This window comes from Corylus avellana, chromosome ca4 (assembly GCF_901000735.1).
Source record: "Corylus avellana chromosome ca4, CavTom2PMs-1.0".
NCBI lineage: Eukaryota > Viridiplantae > Streptophyta > Magnoliopsida > Fagales > Betulaceae > Corylus > Corylus avellana.
The window spans coordinates 2,871,673-2,890,374 of NC_081544.1; the positions used below are offsets into that span (position 1 = coordinate 2,871,673).

An 18,702-nucleotide genomic window follows, 5' to 3' on the forward strand; every position below is an offset into this window, starting at 1 on the left:
GTAGCCCATATTTTCTTACTTTATTTTACTGGCCATGAAGATAACCCCCCGCACCGAAATTAATATCCCTCCTCAGCTCAAAGACTAGGAGCAAAAACAAAAATGCATGCATAAACAGAAACAAAAAACCGTAAAACACCGTACTCCCATTGGTGACATAGAAACTGGATCGGTGATCGGTGCAGTCAGACTGGCACATCAGACTGTGGAGGAGCGGATCTGACGAATTGAAGTTGTACTAGTGACGATGTCGCTGACACGTTGGCACATGGGACCCATGCACCAGCGTGTGGCCGGCAGATTGATGCATGAAAGCCGGCGACTGGAAGAAGGGTGGCTGGTGAACAGTAGCGTGGATGGAAGGAACTGATGGAGAAAACTATATTTGATTTTGAAGAAAATAAATCTAGAAACCCAATCAGATCCTGTGGGATGGCGGTGGATGGGAAAGAGAAAAGAGAAAAAAACAAGGAGAAGGAAAAGAAAGAAGAGGGTAGTAGAGGGGAGCTCCCTCCTCCCCTCCTAAAGTTTGTTTCAATACAAGTTAAGTTATTTACCTTTCATGTATTATTGTAATCAAATATCTTGATTTGATTATTATATTTATATTATTCTACTTACAATATTTTTCCTATAAATAGGAACTTTTTTTTACCAAGTAAAATACTAACTTTAAAAGAGAACTAACAATAACAAATTAACACTGCTTCTCAATCATCTTATTCACAATAATATACTAATTATACCAGTTATAGCTGATGATTAAGCTGCCTAATTTCCATATTGGGCCTTGTAGGCACTCCAAAGCTAATCAACCGTCTTCCCCAGCAGCTCCACAAACAAGTTGTCACTATAATTATCTCTCATCTTTCTGTTGAGTTTTTCCACAAGCCCATCCCTAAGACTATTGAGAGTACAAGTAGAGCAGTCAAGGCAGAGCAGCCAAAGCAAGCGACTTACCCTACTGCCACATCAGCATGCAATAAACTCCATAATTGTAGGAGCAGTTTAGTTACTAAGTTACAAGTTTATTAGTTAAGCTTTCAGTTGTAAGTTGTTTGTTATTTGTAAGTTTCAGTTGTAAGTTGATTGTTATTTGTAAGTGCACGTGTTTAAACTAATTCTGTTTTCAGACTAAGCTCAAATAGACTTGGTATATATAATGTACATGCAATTCTAATGAGAAGGCAAGTTGATTTTTCTCCAAGTTTGAGCATTATTTTCCATTTTCAATATGGTGTCAGAGCTTTTTCTCTGAATTCTCCGCATCTTCTTCATTTTTTTTCATACCTTCTTAATGCATTCCTTCAATGGTGATTCCTGAAATCAATACTGCTGCTCATTCCAATACAACTTTTTCTTCCACAGAAATGGACTCTTCTAGTCCTTTCTTTCTTCATCATGGTGACAGTCCAGGCGCCATGATTGTTTCTCAACAGCTCAACGGAGAAAACTATAATTCATGGAAAAGGGCGATGATGATGGCACTCTCGGCCAAAAACAAGCTGGATTTTGTTAATGGCACTCTGTCGAAGCCCTCCAATCTTGCTGATTCCACTGGTTTGGCATGGACTAGGTGTAATAATATGGTTCTATCGTTGTTATTGAACTCAGTTTCCAAGGAGATCACCACAAGTATCATCTATATTGATGATGCTTCTAAAATGTGGAACGACCTTCATGATCGTTTTTCTCAGCACAATAGGTTGCGTATTTTCCAGCTCCAGAAGGCTATTTCTTCTCTGTCACAGGAAAATAACTCTGTAAGTTCTTATTTTACTGCACTGAAAGGTTTATGGGACGAGCTGGGTAACTATCAACCAATTCCTACATGCACCTGTGGAGCATTGAAGACTATCGTGTCTTATCACCAGCAACAGCATGTTTACCAATTCCTGATGGGGTTGAATGAGAGTTATTCCCATGTTCGAGGACAAATTTTGCTGATTGATCCACTTCCCTCTATTAATAAGGTCTTCTCCCTTGTTATTCAAGAGGAAAGGCAACAGTTGATTTCTTCTTCAAGCTTTTATTTCAATCAGAACACTACTGCTCTGCTTACAAAGGTTGTTCCTCCAAATCGTTTTGCTGCTAATAGATCTTATCAGAATCGTAAGGAAAAGCCTATATGCTCTCATTGTGGCATTCCTGGACACACTATGAAAAAGTGTTATAAGCTTCATGGCTTTCCCCCTGGTTACAAATTCACCAAAGGAAGGAATGCTCTACATTTTGCTAGTCAAGTCTCTAACTACACTGTTCCTCAGTTGCCTATTACCTATGAACAATGTCAGCAGCTTATGGACATGTTCAAGCCTCCAATTCCAGAACTTGAATCTTCTGTCCATCAAGTTCCACTCTCCAGTCAGATTTCAGCAGATCCTATTCAAGGTGACACTTCTACCAATCTGACAGGTGCAGGTAATTTCTCAATTACCTCTCCAGTCTCTCTCTTAAATACAAAACATTCAGTTTTTGCATCTTCTGCTTCTCTAACTCAACAGAATTCATTAACAAATTCTGTCAAAGCTCCTTGGATCATTGATACTGGAGCTATAGATCACATGTTCTGTTCTGTTTCATTTTTCACTACTTTCACTCCTGTTACTTCAAAAACAGTAAGGTTACCTAATGGACAGCATGCATCAGTTACTCATGTTGGCACAATTAAGATTTTAGAATCTTTTACATTAACTGATGTGCTCTGTATTCCTTCTTTTTCATTCAATTTGATATCTGTTAGTAAGTTGGTTAAAAGCTTACAATGTTGTTTCATTTTCTTATCAAAATTCTGTTTCATTCAGCACCTTACAAGTTGGAGAACGATTGGTGTGGGTGAAGAGGCTGGAGGTTTATATCATTTGCTGCAAAATCCAGTTTCTGTTTTACCTTTGAATTCTGTAAATTTCAATTTCAGTTCTTTCAAGTTTAATAATGCAGTCACTAGTTTGGCATCTACTAGTTTTTTTGTTGAATCTGTCAATGCTAGTTTGTGGCATTTCAGATTAGGACATCCTTCTGACTTACCTTTAAAGATGCTTTCCCCTGTAATTCCTCAGATTCTTCATGAATCAAATAAAAATTGCAATATTTGCCCTTTGGTTAAGCAACACAGATTATCTTTTCCTCATAGTTCTTCTGTTTCTTAGCAACCTTTTGATTTAATTCATTGTGACATTTGTGGCCTTTTTTCTGTTAAATCTATTCGTGGATCTTCTTATTTTTTAACTATTGTTGATGATCATACAAGATTCACTTGGATCCATCTATTGCAACATAAGTCTCAAACTAGAAACCATATTCAAACTTTCTATAATATGGTTGAAACTCAATTCAATTCTAAAATCAAATCTTTAAGATCAGATAATGGTACTGAGTTCAACATGAGTGATTTTTATGCATCAAAAGGTGTTCTCCATAAACTTAGTTGTGTAGAAACACCACAACAAAACTCAATTGTTGAACGAAAACACCAACACATTCTGAATGTAGCAAGATCTCTTAGATTTCAATCACATTTGTCTTTAAAATTTTGGGGAGATTGTGTTCTTACTGTAGTACATTTAATCAATAGGATTCCTACTTCTGTTCTGCATCATAAATCTCCTTATAAAGTCTTATTCAAATTAATTCCTTCTTATTCTCATTTGAGAGTGTTTGGTTGCCTTTGTTATGCAAACACTCTTCTTAAAGATAGACACAAGTTTGATCCTAGAGCTAGACCCTGCATATTTCTTGGATATCCATATGGTATTAAAGGGTACAAGCTTTATGATTTAACTCTTAAAACTGTGTTTGTATCAAGAGATGTTATTTTTCATGAAACCATTTTTCCTTATGCAATCAAATATCTCGATTCACAATTTTCCTTTATCTGATTAAGTCATTCCTTTACCCATTCCTACTCAATGTTTACCTGAATCAGTGGTCAGTTTACCACATCCTATGATTCCAACTTCATCTTCCACTTCTTTGGAGTCTAGTACTCATAACTCAGCTCCAATTCCTGATGATATAACATTTGATTTTGATTCTGCAAGTCCACATTTAGAAAATTCACAACAGCCACTTAGAAAGTCTTCTAGGGTAAAACACAGACCAGGATATTTGCATGACTATCATTGTCATATTGCTGCCTCCACTTCAGAACCCACAGCAGCCTTTCCATCTTCAGGTATTCCTTATGATTTGTCTTCAGTTCTTTCATATAACAAGCTTTCATCTAATCAGAAATCTTTTAGTCTTTCTGTTTCGGTTATTGTTGAACCCAAGTCATATACTCAAGCTGTCAAATTTGAGGAGTGGCGTGAGGCTATGGATAATGAGATCAAGGCTCTTGAACTTAATAATACTAGGATAGTAGTTGATCTTCCAGCTTCAAAACAAGCCATTGGATGTAAGTGGGTCTATAAAGTGAAGTTAAAGTCTGATAGGACTTTGGAAAGGTGTAAAGCAAGATTGGTAGCAAAGGGTTATAACCAATGTGAGGGATTGGATTATTATGAAACTTTTTCTCCTGTGGCTAAACTCACAACAGTGAGAACCCTTTTGGCAGTTGCAGCTGCAAAGAAATGGCATCTTCACATGTTGGATGTGAATAATGCCTTTCTTCATGGCAATCTTGATGAAGAGGTTTACATGTTATTGCCTCCTAGTTTTTCTAAAAAGGGGGAGTCCAAGGTATGTAAGCTCAACAAATCACTTTATGGCTTAAAGCAAGCTTCTTGGCAGTGGTTTGCAAAGTTTTCTTCTGCTTTGATTGAGTTTGGGTTTGTCCAATCTAGAGTTGATTACACATTGTTCACTAGAATTTTAGATGGTTCATTTATTGCCTTACTGGTATATGTAGATGATATCATCCTTGCCAGTGATAATCTAGTTGAGGTTTCGAAGTTTACTCAAGTGCTTAATGATAGGTTTAAGCTTAAAGATCTTGGACAGTCGAAATATTTTCTTGGTTTGGAAATAGCTCGAAGTGAGCTTGGTCTCTCTGTCTGTCAGAGAAAATATGCCTTGGAGATTCTTGAAGATACTGGTATGTTGGCTTCAAAACCTGCAAAATTCCCAATGAAACCTAATGTGAAGTTCTCTAAAGATTCTGGTTCAATCTTAGAAGATCCTACTTCATACAGAAGGCTTGTTGGTATACTACTCTATCTCACCATAACAAGACCTGATATTTTCTTTGCTGTTCAGGTTCTTAGTCAGTTTATGGACAAGCCTAGAGTTCCACATTTAGCAGCAGCCAATAGAGTACTAAGATATATTAAATCATCTCCTGCTCAAGGGTTGTTCTTTCCTGTTACTTCTAGTCTACAAATGAAGTCATTTTGTGACTCAGATTGGGCTGGTTGCTCATATACAAGAAAATCTGTGATAGGGTATTGTATTTTCCTTGATAATGCATTAATTTCATGGAAACCTAAGAAATAGACAACCGTTTCCAGGTCATCTGCAGAGGCTGAGTACAGGGCCATGGCATCCACTTGTTGTGAGGTTGTGTGGCTTAGAACTCTTCTCCAAGACTTGCAAGTTCCCCTTCAAACTGCCTTGCTCTATTGTGACAGTAAAGCTGCTCTTCACATTGCAGCAAATCCTGTTTTTCATGAGCGTACAAAACATATTGACATTGATTGTCATGTTGTACGAGAAAAGCTGCAAATGGGTGTTATTCGAACCTTTCATGTTTCATCACAACATCAGTTGGCAGATGTTTTTACAAAAGCTCTTGGTTCCTCTTTATTTTATCCTTTGGTGTCCAAGATGAGTCTTCATAATATTTATTCTTCCTGAAATATTATGAAATCTCATCTTGAGGGGGAGTATTGAGAGTATAAGCAGAGCAGCCAAAGCAAGTGACTTACCCTGCTGCCACATCAGCATGCAATAAACTCCATGATTGTAGGAGCAGTTTAGTTACTAAGTTACAAGTTTATTAGTTAAGCTTTCAGTTGTAAGTTGTTTGTTATTTGTAAGTTTCAGTTGTAAGTTGGTTGTTATTTGTAAGTGCATGTTGTGCCAAATACTATCCAAATTAATAGATAATATTTAGTACGTTTTAACTTGCAAGTGCACAAGATCAAAACAATAGTATAGCAGGCAAATACGAGATCATTCCCACGATGATTGATAAATTATGTTTAGAAGTAATGTCCTATTTAATTAAAAGATAAAACTCAATTGTCATGATTTAGTTAAAATAAAGAAATAAAATAAAAGATAAACTAAAACTAAAAATGATTAGGGTTTTGATATCCACCACTAATTATATTAAGCTAATATAACAATATGCCAATGCTTTGATCATGTTATGCATATCTAATATTTGTCAACCTAAGAGCATGGATGTCTACTCCTTAAGCTATTGATTTCCCTAAACAACGAATTAGGCATGGGTGTCTACTCTAATTCTTTTCTTTCTTAAAGGATTTAGCATAGGTGTCTACTAAGTTGTTCTTTAAGAAAGCATAAAATTGTGGAAATCGACAAACACATGAGGCCTAGGGCATGGTTGTCTACTCCCTGTTCCCCATGTTGATTAACCCAAGAACCCAGTGTGGATTTCTTTTGTTACTTACATTAAACCAAGGACTCAATTATCCAAATTGATTTAATCAACTAGTCCATACCACATGCATATGTTGATCAGGCACACACATATGAGAAATTCATGAAAGCAAGAATTAACCAAGTTAAATAGCATAACATAACCATCACAATAGATCCAATATTGAAATATTAATTGAACATAACTAGGGCTTCAATCTAGCCCTAAATAAAAATATAAACTACATAATAAAAGATAAAAGGTGGAAGAGAAGAAAAACCCAAACTCCTCTTGATGTAGCCTTCAGTTCCTTTCCAGAGCTTGTGCCTCTTTTCTCCACCTTTATTCCTAGAGGCTAAGAGGTCTATTTATAGGCTTTAGAAGTCCTTGTTACGCAAGTAAATTTAGGAAATTCGTAGGGTTTTAATCCTATTATAATTGGGAATTGGAAAACCCTAATATGGAAGGAAAGGGAGTCTTGGCTGCAGCTGATGTGGCACTTGCGCGTGAGTGCGATCGATTGCAACCCACGTGCGCTCGATCGCTCGTCTACGATCGATCGTATATGCGCTGCACTCCAACACGCATGACTGCTTCGCGGCTGGTCCTCTCTGGTAGTGTGCTCGATCGCAGGGAACCTGCGATCGATAGCAATGTCAGGAACTCCATTTTTCCCAATTTCCCTCTTTTGGGCCCAAATCTTCCAGATTTACTTCATTTTCTTCCAAAAGCCTATAAAACAAAGAAAATACAAAAAGGAAGTAAAATAGCATGAATTAACTAAAACTAAAGGATTAAAACATGCAAGTTAAGGGCAAAAAATATGAATATTTTAGCACTTATCAGTGCACGTGTTCAAACTAATTCTGTTTTCAGACTAAGCTCAAACAGACTTGGTATATATAGTGTACATGCAATTCTAATGAGAAGGCAAGTTGATTTTTCTCCAAGTTTGAGCATTCTTTTTCATTTTCAATAAAGACCATTGCAGTAGTCTAGAAATTGCACCGTCACCGAGTAGCCGTCATTCCCCACCACCTGGCTGCACCCAGTGAGGAGGCGCGTAATTAGCCTTCAACCTCACAAAATTAGCAATTCCTTCAATCAATCCTCTCGGAGCCTGATTGTTTCCGTTCCACTGCCATATGTGCGTCATTTCATGGTAAAGCACCCCATTGAAGTCCCACGTGATATCCGCCGTTATGTTTCTGATATAGTTGTCACCGACATGGATTTCGTTGTTGATAGCGTACGAGATCCCCTCCATGTCATCGACGAGAAGGCTGACATTCTCGACACTCCTTCTGTCGTCTTTTTTTCTTTGTTGAAAGAGGCTCCATATGAAGTTGGTGGCCGACACCATTATTTTCTTAGTGTAGTCGATGCCCAGCTCATTATCGAACCGGACACCGCCTGGGGTTGTTTCGGCCCAGTTCTTGACAATGTACTCCACTGCATGGGAACCATGCAGGGCTACTAGGAGTAGAAGAAAGGAGAGGAAGAAACCTAGGTAAGCCATGGTCTCTTTAACTTTGCTCTTCAGGCTTACAGATTTGTTTTGCAGTAAGGTTGTTCTTGCTCCTATTTTTATATCGAAGCAAGGAACAAGCAAGGTGGTCTTTGCCCTTCTGTAGGAGCCGCACGCGTGGGTAGCTAATTTGTTTGGGGGATTAATTATAGGTTGACTATTGCCCCGTGATATATGTATGTTTTTTAATTTATTGACGGACACAAATTTTCTCCAAACTAGTTTGGAGGAAGTTTCTTTCAACCCACTCTAATAAGTGACAAGTGTCATTCAACATTTTTTGGTTTTTAAAAAATTAATGTTTGGGTTCCTAGATTAGTAAAATGACAATAAATGACTTTTAAAATATTAAAGAAAACATGTGAAAGATGACACTTGACACTTATTAAACTTGGTTGAAGGAAATTTTCTTCAAACTAGTTTGGACGAAATTTCTGTTCTTTGTTGACAATGTATAGAGTTTTCTTTAAATTTAGTTATAGAAATTTCTCATTTATTCTATTAACTTAATATTTATTTTTAAAGTGTGATTTTTGTATGTATTTTTACTCAGATCAACAAAACATGTGATTTTAATGTGAATTTTTAAAGAGAAATATTGCTACTTTGTATTTTCTCAACATTCATCGAGCACGACATCTTGAGTCTACCATTAAATCAATCTTAATTAGAAAGGGAAACAAAAAAATTCAATGGCTGATTGAGCATGCATGTTATGTCGGAGTATACCGGAAGAATGCAAAATATCATTTTTCATTTTTTGAATAGTAATGCTACATACTATATCGTCATTCCACACGATTAATGCAACAATGTCCATCAAGGGCTAATCTAAGGATTAATGAGCATTGCCACATTAACGAAATAAGATAAAAGTGTGATGAAATAAATAGGTAGCATTACTCTTTTTAAAATGATCGAGAAATGATTAGTGTCAATAATTTGTCCATATTTTTTCAATATTCTCATACAAATTTAATAGATACCATTAGATTTGTGAGGCCTACCATCGACTTAGGTGGAATCCACATAAATCTACAAATCTAATGATTGATTTATTATATGAGATTATAAAAAATATTGACACCAATCATTTCTTATTCTAAAATATATGTGACACTACAAAAAACTTATCAATTTGTAACGTGTTTATTATTCATTACTTTTTGACACGTTACCAATTAGTAATGTGTCAATTTGTGAAATATTTTAGTAACATGTTAAATGTAACACGTTACTAGAATATCATCTTGATTTATAGTTCAGATACGACTTAAGAAATGATATATGTTGATAGCTATTGATGTTGAGAAATGAATGTATGTTGAGAAATGCATCCAAATGAATGTATCAGATATGGATGTATGTTGAAAAATGATGTATGTTGGTGTTGGTAACAATAACAATTGATAGCTATTGTTATCATGGTTTTGTAACGTGTCAAAATTGACACGTTACTATTTAGTAACATGGTTGACACGTTACTAAAGTCTAGAAACGTGTCCATCTTGTCACGTTACTAAATATTAACGTGTTAAAATTGATATGTTACTAAAATGGATTTAGCAACACCTAAATTATTAACACGCCACACACATTACTAACATTTAGTAACGTGTCAACCCTATTAACACGTTACTAAAGTGCCGTTACAAATTGTACAGTTTTTTTGTAGTGTGAGTCACATGCGTTAATATATATATATATATATATATATATATATAACAAAAAAATTTCTCTAAGAAACTTTGTCCCAGAAAGATTGCATGCATGTACCTTGGCTACGCACCGGATCACAACAACCCCATCCAACCAATGATGCTACCCCGACTACAACAATAATTGAAATATCCTGTTTAGACACAGTATTGGATGCATGGGTGGATATTCCAACTCCATATTGTAGGAATATCCATGTAGCGCCTCGGAATTTTTAAAGTTATTTAAATAGATTATTTTGATGATGATGTTATTTTGATATCCATTTTAGCCTATGATTTTAATTCTGGGGAAATTTATGATATTACAGAGAGTGGTAATTAGAGAATGGTAATTGGTGAAATAATAAGATAGTAAATGGTAAGAAAAATTGTAGATGGATAAATGTAGATTTAGTAGTGTTGGTAGATGGAATAGTAAAATGGAAGGTAGAATAGTCAATGGTAGGTATAATAGTATTAGTAGAAGGATGGTAGAATTGTAGATGGATAAAGGAAGGTATAATAGTGTTGGTAGATGGAATAGTAAAATAGAAGGTAGAATAGTCAATGGTAGGTATAATAGTATTAATAGAAGGAGGGTAGATTTATAGATGGATACTAGTAGATGGAGATTTATAGATAAGTACTAGTAGATGGAGATTTATAGATGGAGATTAGTGGATGAAGGTTTGTAGATGAAGATTGGTAGATGGAGATGGTTTCCTATAAATAGAGTCCTCACTCTTCACAAATTTCACCACTCCTCTCTCTTCTCTTCCACATATTCTTCCGTCTTCCGTTTTCTACTCGGTCTTTTTTCTTTCTCTAAGTGTTTACACGAAACAGAGAGAGAAAGGGCGAGACAAAGCGTTGCAAGAAAGAAAGAACACGAGAGAGAACGGACTCGAGAAATTAGTTTCAAAAGATATACTAGTGGTGTTAGTCAGATTGGAGCAACTAGATCCTTCAGACCACTTTTAGCTTCAGTCTAGAAGTAAGTAAATTCACTACCCTTTCTAAAATTACTTCATGTCATGCTATTTATTCATTCTTGTATTAAACTGTAAATGATTATTTTATTTACCTGTCTTGAAGATATGTTGCATGCATGAAGGATTTCTAAAAGAATTATTTAGAAATGTTCTATTTCTTTAAATGCTTTCTAAGTACACAAGTTTATATTTGGAAAAGTTTCCATTTTTTAGAAAAGAAAGTTGAGAAATGATGATGATTATAAGAAAGAAGAATGATGATAAACCCTTCTACATGTTGCCCTAAGATGCATCAAAAGAAGTACAAAGAAAAGTACAAGAAATGAGTTAAATGTTTATGAAATGAGGGCACGTGTATGGAGGAGAGTATTTTTGGCCCCAAGATAAGTAAAGATGAGAGTTCGGTACCGATACTCGGATGGAGGCGAAACCACTGAAGGAGGCTATGCCAGAAGGTGGTATTCCATCAACAGACCGTTAAGTGCACCAAGAGAAAGAGTTAATTGACGGTCGGGCATGGCTGAGGCCTCAGTTCAATGCCATGGTCACAGGACCCGCAACCCTCGTACACAGGGGTAACAGTGTACATGGGCCCTAATATGAGAAAATGATAATATAATTTCAACAATGATATACTATGATGATTTACAATGATGATTTATAAAGATGATTTATTACTAGAGGTAATAGTATGTATATGCTACGGGAGATGCAACCGTACATACATATATTATTATGGCTAGAAGTATATTTATTTGCGAAAACGATATTTAAAACTGAGAACAAGGAGTAAAACTATTTATGGTTGTGGATGTTACTTGCTGGGCCCCCTTTGGGCTTATTCAGTTTTATTTCTTGTTTTCAGGTAGAAAGGACGCTAGAATAGGAGGCCGGAATGGGGCCGGAAATAATTATTAATTTTCAAAGTCTTTTCATATTAGTTATTGTAATAATATGATATTCCGCAACTAAAGTTTAATGTTTTATAATTTCGCTTGTAATAAAATCTTTTGAATAATGTTTTATTCATTTATCGTACCTTTTAAAATTAAGTACTCTGATAGACCTTATAGATCTTTGCAAAAATGTTTATTGTAAAAGAAGAGAAGTGGCAAACTCAGCCTTAACGGGCTGGGGATGTTACAATCCAACACACCGGGAAGAAGAAAAAAAACACCCTTGTTACTGATAAAAAAATTATAAAAAATGAAATATGTATACCTCGTCACATAGTAAATATAGTGTTACATTATTTAAAAGGCTGGATTAAGCATGCCACATTAATTGAGTATGCTGAGAGAATACAAAATATTATTTCTCATTTTTAAAAGAATAATGCTCGCTACATATTACATCATCATTCCATATGGCGCACGCTAATGTAGCGGTGTCCAGTTATTAGAATTTTTTTAACGTACAAGAGTTAATTTAAGGGTTTATGAGTACTGTCATATTAACCCAATAAAATAAAAGTAAGATTAAATAGGTAGCATTACTCTTTTTTAAAATATATATTAACATCACATGCTTTAATATATATATATATTGAGTTACAAAAGATTTCTCTTAAGAAACTTTGTCCCACAAAGATTGCATGCCAGTACCAAAAAAATATATATCAATTCAATTCATAGCATGTGCACATTGTTGTAGAATGAAATATATTTCTTGCTTCATGCATCTCTATATCGCTGGTTGTAGAGGGAAAACATTGTGTTTTGGGTGTGGAGGAGTCTACTACTTTCTGTCTTAGTTGAACGCACAATAATAAAATACTATTCCAGTACATGTAGTTTGAACCAAAATCAAATAGCCACCTGAGTTTTCAAAAATATCGCAACTGATACCTGTGGTAAACCAATAAACACATTTGGTACTTCTGTCAAGATTCTGTTAAGTTTTTTAACGAAATGCCATGTCACTCTTACACGTGGGTGCCACGTGGCGTGGTACCTGAGTCTTTAGGTGCCACGTCATATTTTATTTTTAAAAAAATCCAAAAAAAAAAGAAAAACCAAAAAAACATATTTTATTTTTAAAAAAAATCCAAAAAAAAAATACACTGGGGTGGCCAGCCACCCTGTTTGGCGTCGTCTGGGGGTGGCCGAACCACCCCTAGGCCAAACGGGATGGCCGGCCACCCCAGCGTTTTTTTTTTTGTTTTTTGTTTTGTTTTTTTTTTTGTTAAAAAAAAATTAAATAAATATGTCGTTGTACCCAAAACCCAGATGCCATACCACGTGGCGCCCACGTGTAAGGGTGATGTGGCATTCTGTTAAAACACTTAACGGAATCTTGACAGAGGTACCAAGTGGGTTTATTGGCTTACCACATGTACCATTTGCAATATTTTTGAAAACACAGGTGGCTATTGATTTTGATGCAAACCACAAATACTTAAATAGTATTTAACTCTAAAATTTAATTGGCCAATTTATTTATATATACATATGAGAGTAGTAATTAACTTCCTCACATGTTCATAAATTACTAAATTAGCTCAATTGACTACAAAAAAAGAAAAACACTCAAACCCCAGACAATAAATTGTTCTTGACATATTTGAGTATACACCAAGAAAAAGTTACACTTTCATGGCTCTAATAATTACTTGGAATTAAAGGCCATAATCGTATTTTCTAACAAAATAGCAACAAACTAGAGTTATGATTAATTTATAAATAGTGCTACATTTCAACCCAAGTCTAATGTTAAAAGTGTCACAAATACGCATGTTAATGTATGTGAAGCCCAAAGAACTTATAAATTATAATCCCATGTCTCTTCCTAAAGAGGATGACAATTTGACAGAAAATTTAATTAAAAAAAAAAAAAAAAACCTGACTAAATTCTTACTTTTATCATCTTTCTAATTCTAGCATTTGTCCAAGTTGGCCATGGGTGCAAGGACCTTTTGCTTCATTATCAAACCATGCACACATACCATCAAGAGTGGTGGTTCAATGGCTCAAGAAAATTTTTAAGTGATTAAGACATGTATTAGGGTGTGAGTTCGAATCTCCGCAATAGAGAATTTTCACATATGTCTGATTAGTATTAGCAGCCTTTCATTCCCATTGATGCCTTGGTGGGGCTGAAGGCCCCTTCTGTGCGGCTTCTAATGGGTAGGTGCTACTATGGTCATGCCCAAGTAGAATAACCACAATTGATCTCCCTAGTCTGTCCTTTTGAATAAAATAAATAAAATGGGGGGGGGAGAGAGAGGAGGCTGGCATGTCCTCGGCCCAATTCATCCTTACTTGGCCCAAAATAAAAGCTTGGCTAATGATGAGGTCTTTATTAACAAAGGAGGAAATTGATATTTAAGAGGGATCAAGGCTGACGGACCCAAGTAGGGGCTTGGGACCCCGGTGGGCCATGGCCCTCTTCCCAGTTTTTTTCTTTTTTTTTTTTTTGCAAGTACTGGTCCTCTTGTCCTAAAGATTTTTCGGAAGAAAAATCCCTAAAAATTTTGAAAAAACAAAATTTGTAGAAGTTACCACAATTTTTTTTACAGAAAAGCCACGTCCCCCAACGTCTCTGAAAATTAAAACCGCAAAAAAAAAAAAAAATTGAAACAAATGTGTGAGCTTTGATCTTTAGGTTTCTTCTCAAAGGCATATATTTTATAACTCTTTTCATTAAAAATAATTTTATGATGCAATATATTTCTTAGTTTAGATACCATTCAATTTTTTAAAAAATTTTCAGACAATTATATATATATTTAAAGTTGGAATTATCCTTTCTACTAGCTCATTATATGCACTTTGTAGAAACAAATTGTGCCAATAATAATAATTTTTTTATAATCTGTCTCTTTAATTATCTCATGTACGAAATATTTTATAGTTTATATAAAGCATGTTTTTATATAAGTATTTGAATGTTTAGTTATAAATCAATTGTTAAAAAGTATATATTTTTTTTAGAATTATTCATGGGCCCCCTTATGTAAACGTTATAGTTTCATCCATATTCCAAGGAAGCCCTCCACATGCATGCTGTAGAAGAGCAAGAAAAAGAAAGAAATGATGAACAAGCTCTATAATTGTTATACAACTCGATGATGTTGCACTAAAAATCAATTTCTAGATCAGCATTAAAAAAAAAAAGAGAAGCCTAAATGGTAATCCATGGCCAAAAGCTGATTTCACTGCTACGTTTTTTCAATTGTATGACAATCATATCGTACAAAAATCTACTAAATAACATTACTTATAATATATGAAAAATGACATTAATTGAAGGCAAATATAAGAGAATGAATATTGATACTTCATTTCTATTCTATTTCTCTATTTTGTTGTTAGCTGTGGGGCTTCAAGGTGTTGGGATGGCTTGGAGCAAATTAATTAGAGAGAATCCAATGCAATGGGAGGCAATTATAATAAAATAAATAGCTTAATTTCCTTTGACTTTGGGCATTACTTGTTGGCTAGTGCTAGAAGGTTGTTTATCCATAGCTTCGAATTCGAACTTGGAAAAACGTAAACCCACCCCTGGCCTTTGGACAATTGAAACAATATTGTTGGGAGCCAAGTCAATTTGTTTGGGAGTTTTTTAGGCATGTATGCTCAAGTTGCTTTCTTGACGCTTAAAGTCTCTTCAATATATATTCCCTATACGCCAAGGGCTTTATATATATATATATATAATAAATTGACCTTTGCCACATTCTTTAGTTTTGCGTCCTAAATGCAAGCACAGGAGCCATCTCCCGTCTCACTCTCTCTCCTGAAAAATAGAAGATAATTCTATAATTTTTTAATTACCAAAATATAGATACCAAACTGACGTGGATCGAGTTCATATATTGGAGATGATAGAAACAATTAATTAAGAAAAATAGTATACGAGTACCAATGAATGAGCTTTATATCACTTTGATTCTTGTCTCTTTGTAAAAGAAATATTGGTACCCATAGAACCTCTCATTCCGTAAACCATCGTTGTTCTTAATATAGATGAGATTTTATCCCACATCTCTTGATTACAACACCATCATAAATTTCATTAACAAAGTAATTAATTGATTGAATGAATTCTTTTCTTATTGGCCTTCGAGGGAATAGCATAGATAAATAATGTTGTGGACTCATATAGGTCTCACACAAATTCAATGGTAGATTCATCTATTCTTTTTTTTTTTTTTTTTTTTTTTGTGATATGTCCGCACAAGAGGGGGGATAGGAATTCGAACTAGTAACCTCCACTTCATTAAGTATGGTCCCAGCCGATTGAACTACCTCTTGGGGACGTAGATTCATCTATTCACGTACAGTACAAAGACGGTTGAAAGAATGAATTTTATCATTTCTCGTAAATAATTGTTACGCGTAATAATTTTCTCCATCTCTTTGCCGCACTACATCCATCATCCATCATCCATGCTTATTGTTATTAGGTCCATATATATCCTATGGACTCAATGTTACCCTATGTGTAAACTCGGGCGTATGAAATTTGGTTGATAGAAATTCTTGCCATCCTATTCCAGAAAGGAGACTTGCCCATTTGCATTTAACTTCAAATCCTTACAATGTTGAGGATGCAATCCCTTTTTGTTCTTGGTTGACATCATGACATGCATGCACTTATTATGATAACAAAAGAAAAATATGGGCTACATTGTTGCACTGATGAACACAATCCACTGAAGAAAAAAAATTTTTTTTGACAAAAAAGAACAAAAAACAAAAAAGGCTGCAGTATATAACTATATATATATATATACACAGAGAGAGAGAGAGAGAGAGAGAGAGAGAGAGATTGACTGAGACCAAAGCTGAAGCAATAATATTCATCATGACTATGTTGAATAAAGCCTCTTTGTTTCCTGCAAAACTGATGTACCTTTGCTTAGTGGCCGCTTCCCCCATGGCTGGGTCCAGAATAATCTTTGCTTATCATCAAACCATCCATCGTTGAAGAATAAGATTGATCTTTGAGAAGTCTCAAGCCGTCGACATGGGTGGAATGAGAGAGCAAGAGGATGATGATGAAGAAGAAAATGATGTTGAAAGCGAATGCAAGAGAATGTCCCTTCATTGCCTTCTTCATCATAATCTCTCGGAGTCTTTAGGCTTTTGAAAATGGTAGGGAGGAAGTGAAAGGGGAATCGAATATCTATATATATATATATATATATAAGGGTGCTGGGGAATGGTATGTGTTTTGTTCTTTTGACTTTGGATTATAGTGGGGTAGTTGGAGGGGGAGCTACGGTGTTTACTCGGAGATTTTTAGTTTGGTGTTTGAAAACGTAAAGCACAAGGGTCTGACCATTGAAATGCTTGGGTAGCTATATGTATGTGATAAAATATTGGAATATTTTAAGTCAATTGATCGTGAAAAGGTGAGTTGGTGGGGTTTTGTTAGGCTACAGAAATCCTTTTTCTTTAATGTCTAATATTTGATATTCACCTTTGTTTAGCTCTCTATCCCTCTCTGCTTGTGTCAAACAAATAGTCGACTGCCTACTTTTTATGGCCAAATAAAATGAAGTTTCTCTCCTTTTCCACTTATGAGGAAGACTATGGTTTGTTTCAAATGAGTTAATGAGAATAAGTGGAGGTGAGGAAACTATCGAGTACCCAATTCCACCTCTAACGTTGAAATTCATTTAGTACCTGCACACCACTCTACAAAAATTCAGCCCACCCAAACCAAGCTTGAATTGTCAGCCATGACAATCATATATCAAACCCACGAATATTCAAACTTCAATACAGGTTGTAGACTTGGAGTGGGAGAGGCGGTGGTTACCGGAATTGAGTTTCAAAGACTTCCACTGCCATGCATTTCAACACCAATAGAACTGCAAGCCTCGGGCAAACCAAGATGTTTCTCAATTAATGCACTTTATGAAGGAGATGATCCAGAATTTCCGGTGATGCAGAACATGTCTTTACTTAAATACTCACTTGTAAGAGCAATGACAAACTTGTAATTGCTTTCAAGATCTCGGTAAAAGAATCTTATGTGGGAAGTCCCTTCCCAGGGTAGTTTAAGTGTAGGCACCCATCTCTAATTTAGTCAGGCTTCCAATATCGTTATCAACAAATTCAACAAGTCAAATGTATTAATGAGTTAGATTGTGAACCTGTCAAAATTTGGTTTGCCTTGGTTGTGTAGTTATCAAGCTGAAAGTCGAGACTAATATGGCTTGTTTTGTAAACGAACTTGTGCTACAACTCTCACTGGTCCAGTTCATAGATTCGCAAGCATAACTATTACATATAGGCCTTCTATGCTTCGCTTCGTGTCATCCAGATTCAATTAATAATCATTACACCTGGATTATTCTTTTCCGATAAACCAATAGAAACAAAAAGCAATCCTACACATGGCAATGCATATGAAGGAAGAGCCTAAAGCCCCATTTGGTTTGCGGAATAGTCCTTTGGATTGGACTAGCTAACACTAGGTATTGTTAATCCTTTGTTTGGTAACACTCTATTCTTGGGAATAGTCTATTCACATGGGACTACTAATCTCATACACACAGAGTTAGTTAAACCACTCAAAAATGAGTGACTTAGCTAATCATTTCCTGTGAGATTAAATTAATTGTGTAAATTGCCACAAAAAACCCCACTTGTGGGATTAAATTTCGTTCTCTTTCTCTGATTCTTCTATATTTCTCTCTCTCTCTCTCTCTCTCGCTCTATATATATATATATATCTTTTCTCCGTCTCTATATTTTATTCTCTCTCTTTTTCTATCTATCTTTCTATTTTCTCTCTAATTCTTTTGATACAGTTTTTCTGCAAGTGCAAACAAATTTTTTTTTTTCTCTATGACATCTCTCTTCCCTGTACTATTTCTCATTTTTTTTAAAAAAAAAATTTATTTTGATTCTCTTTACCGTTTCTCTCTGATTTTCTTTTCTCCGTTTCTCTTTTTTTTTTTTTTTTTTTTTTTTTTTTTTT

At 35.2% G+C, this 18,702-nt stretch overlaps 1 pseudogene; it reads right to left on the reverse strand.

Annotated features, from left to right (window-relative positions):
- Positions 1-771: 771 nt before the first annotated feature.
- On the reverse strand, positions 772-8,066 carry LOC132180111 (uncharacterized; annotated as a pseudogene).
- Positions 8,067-18,702: the final 10,636 nt, after the last annotated feature.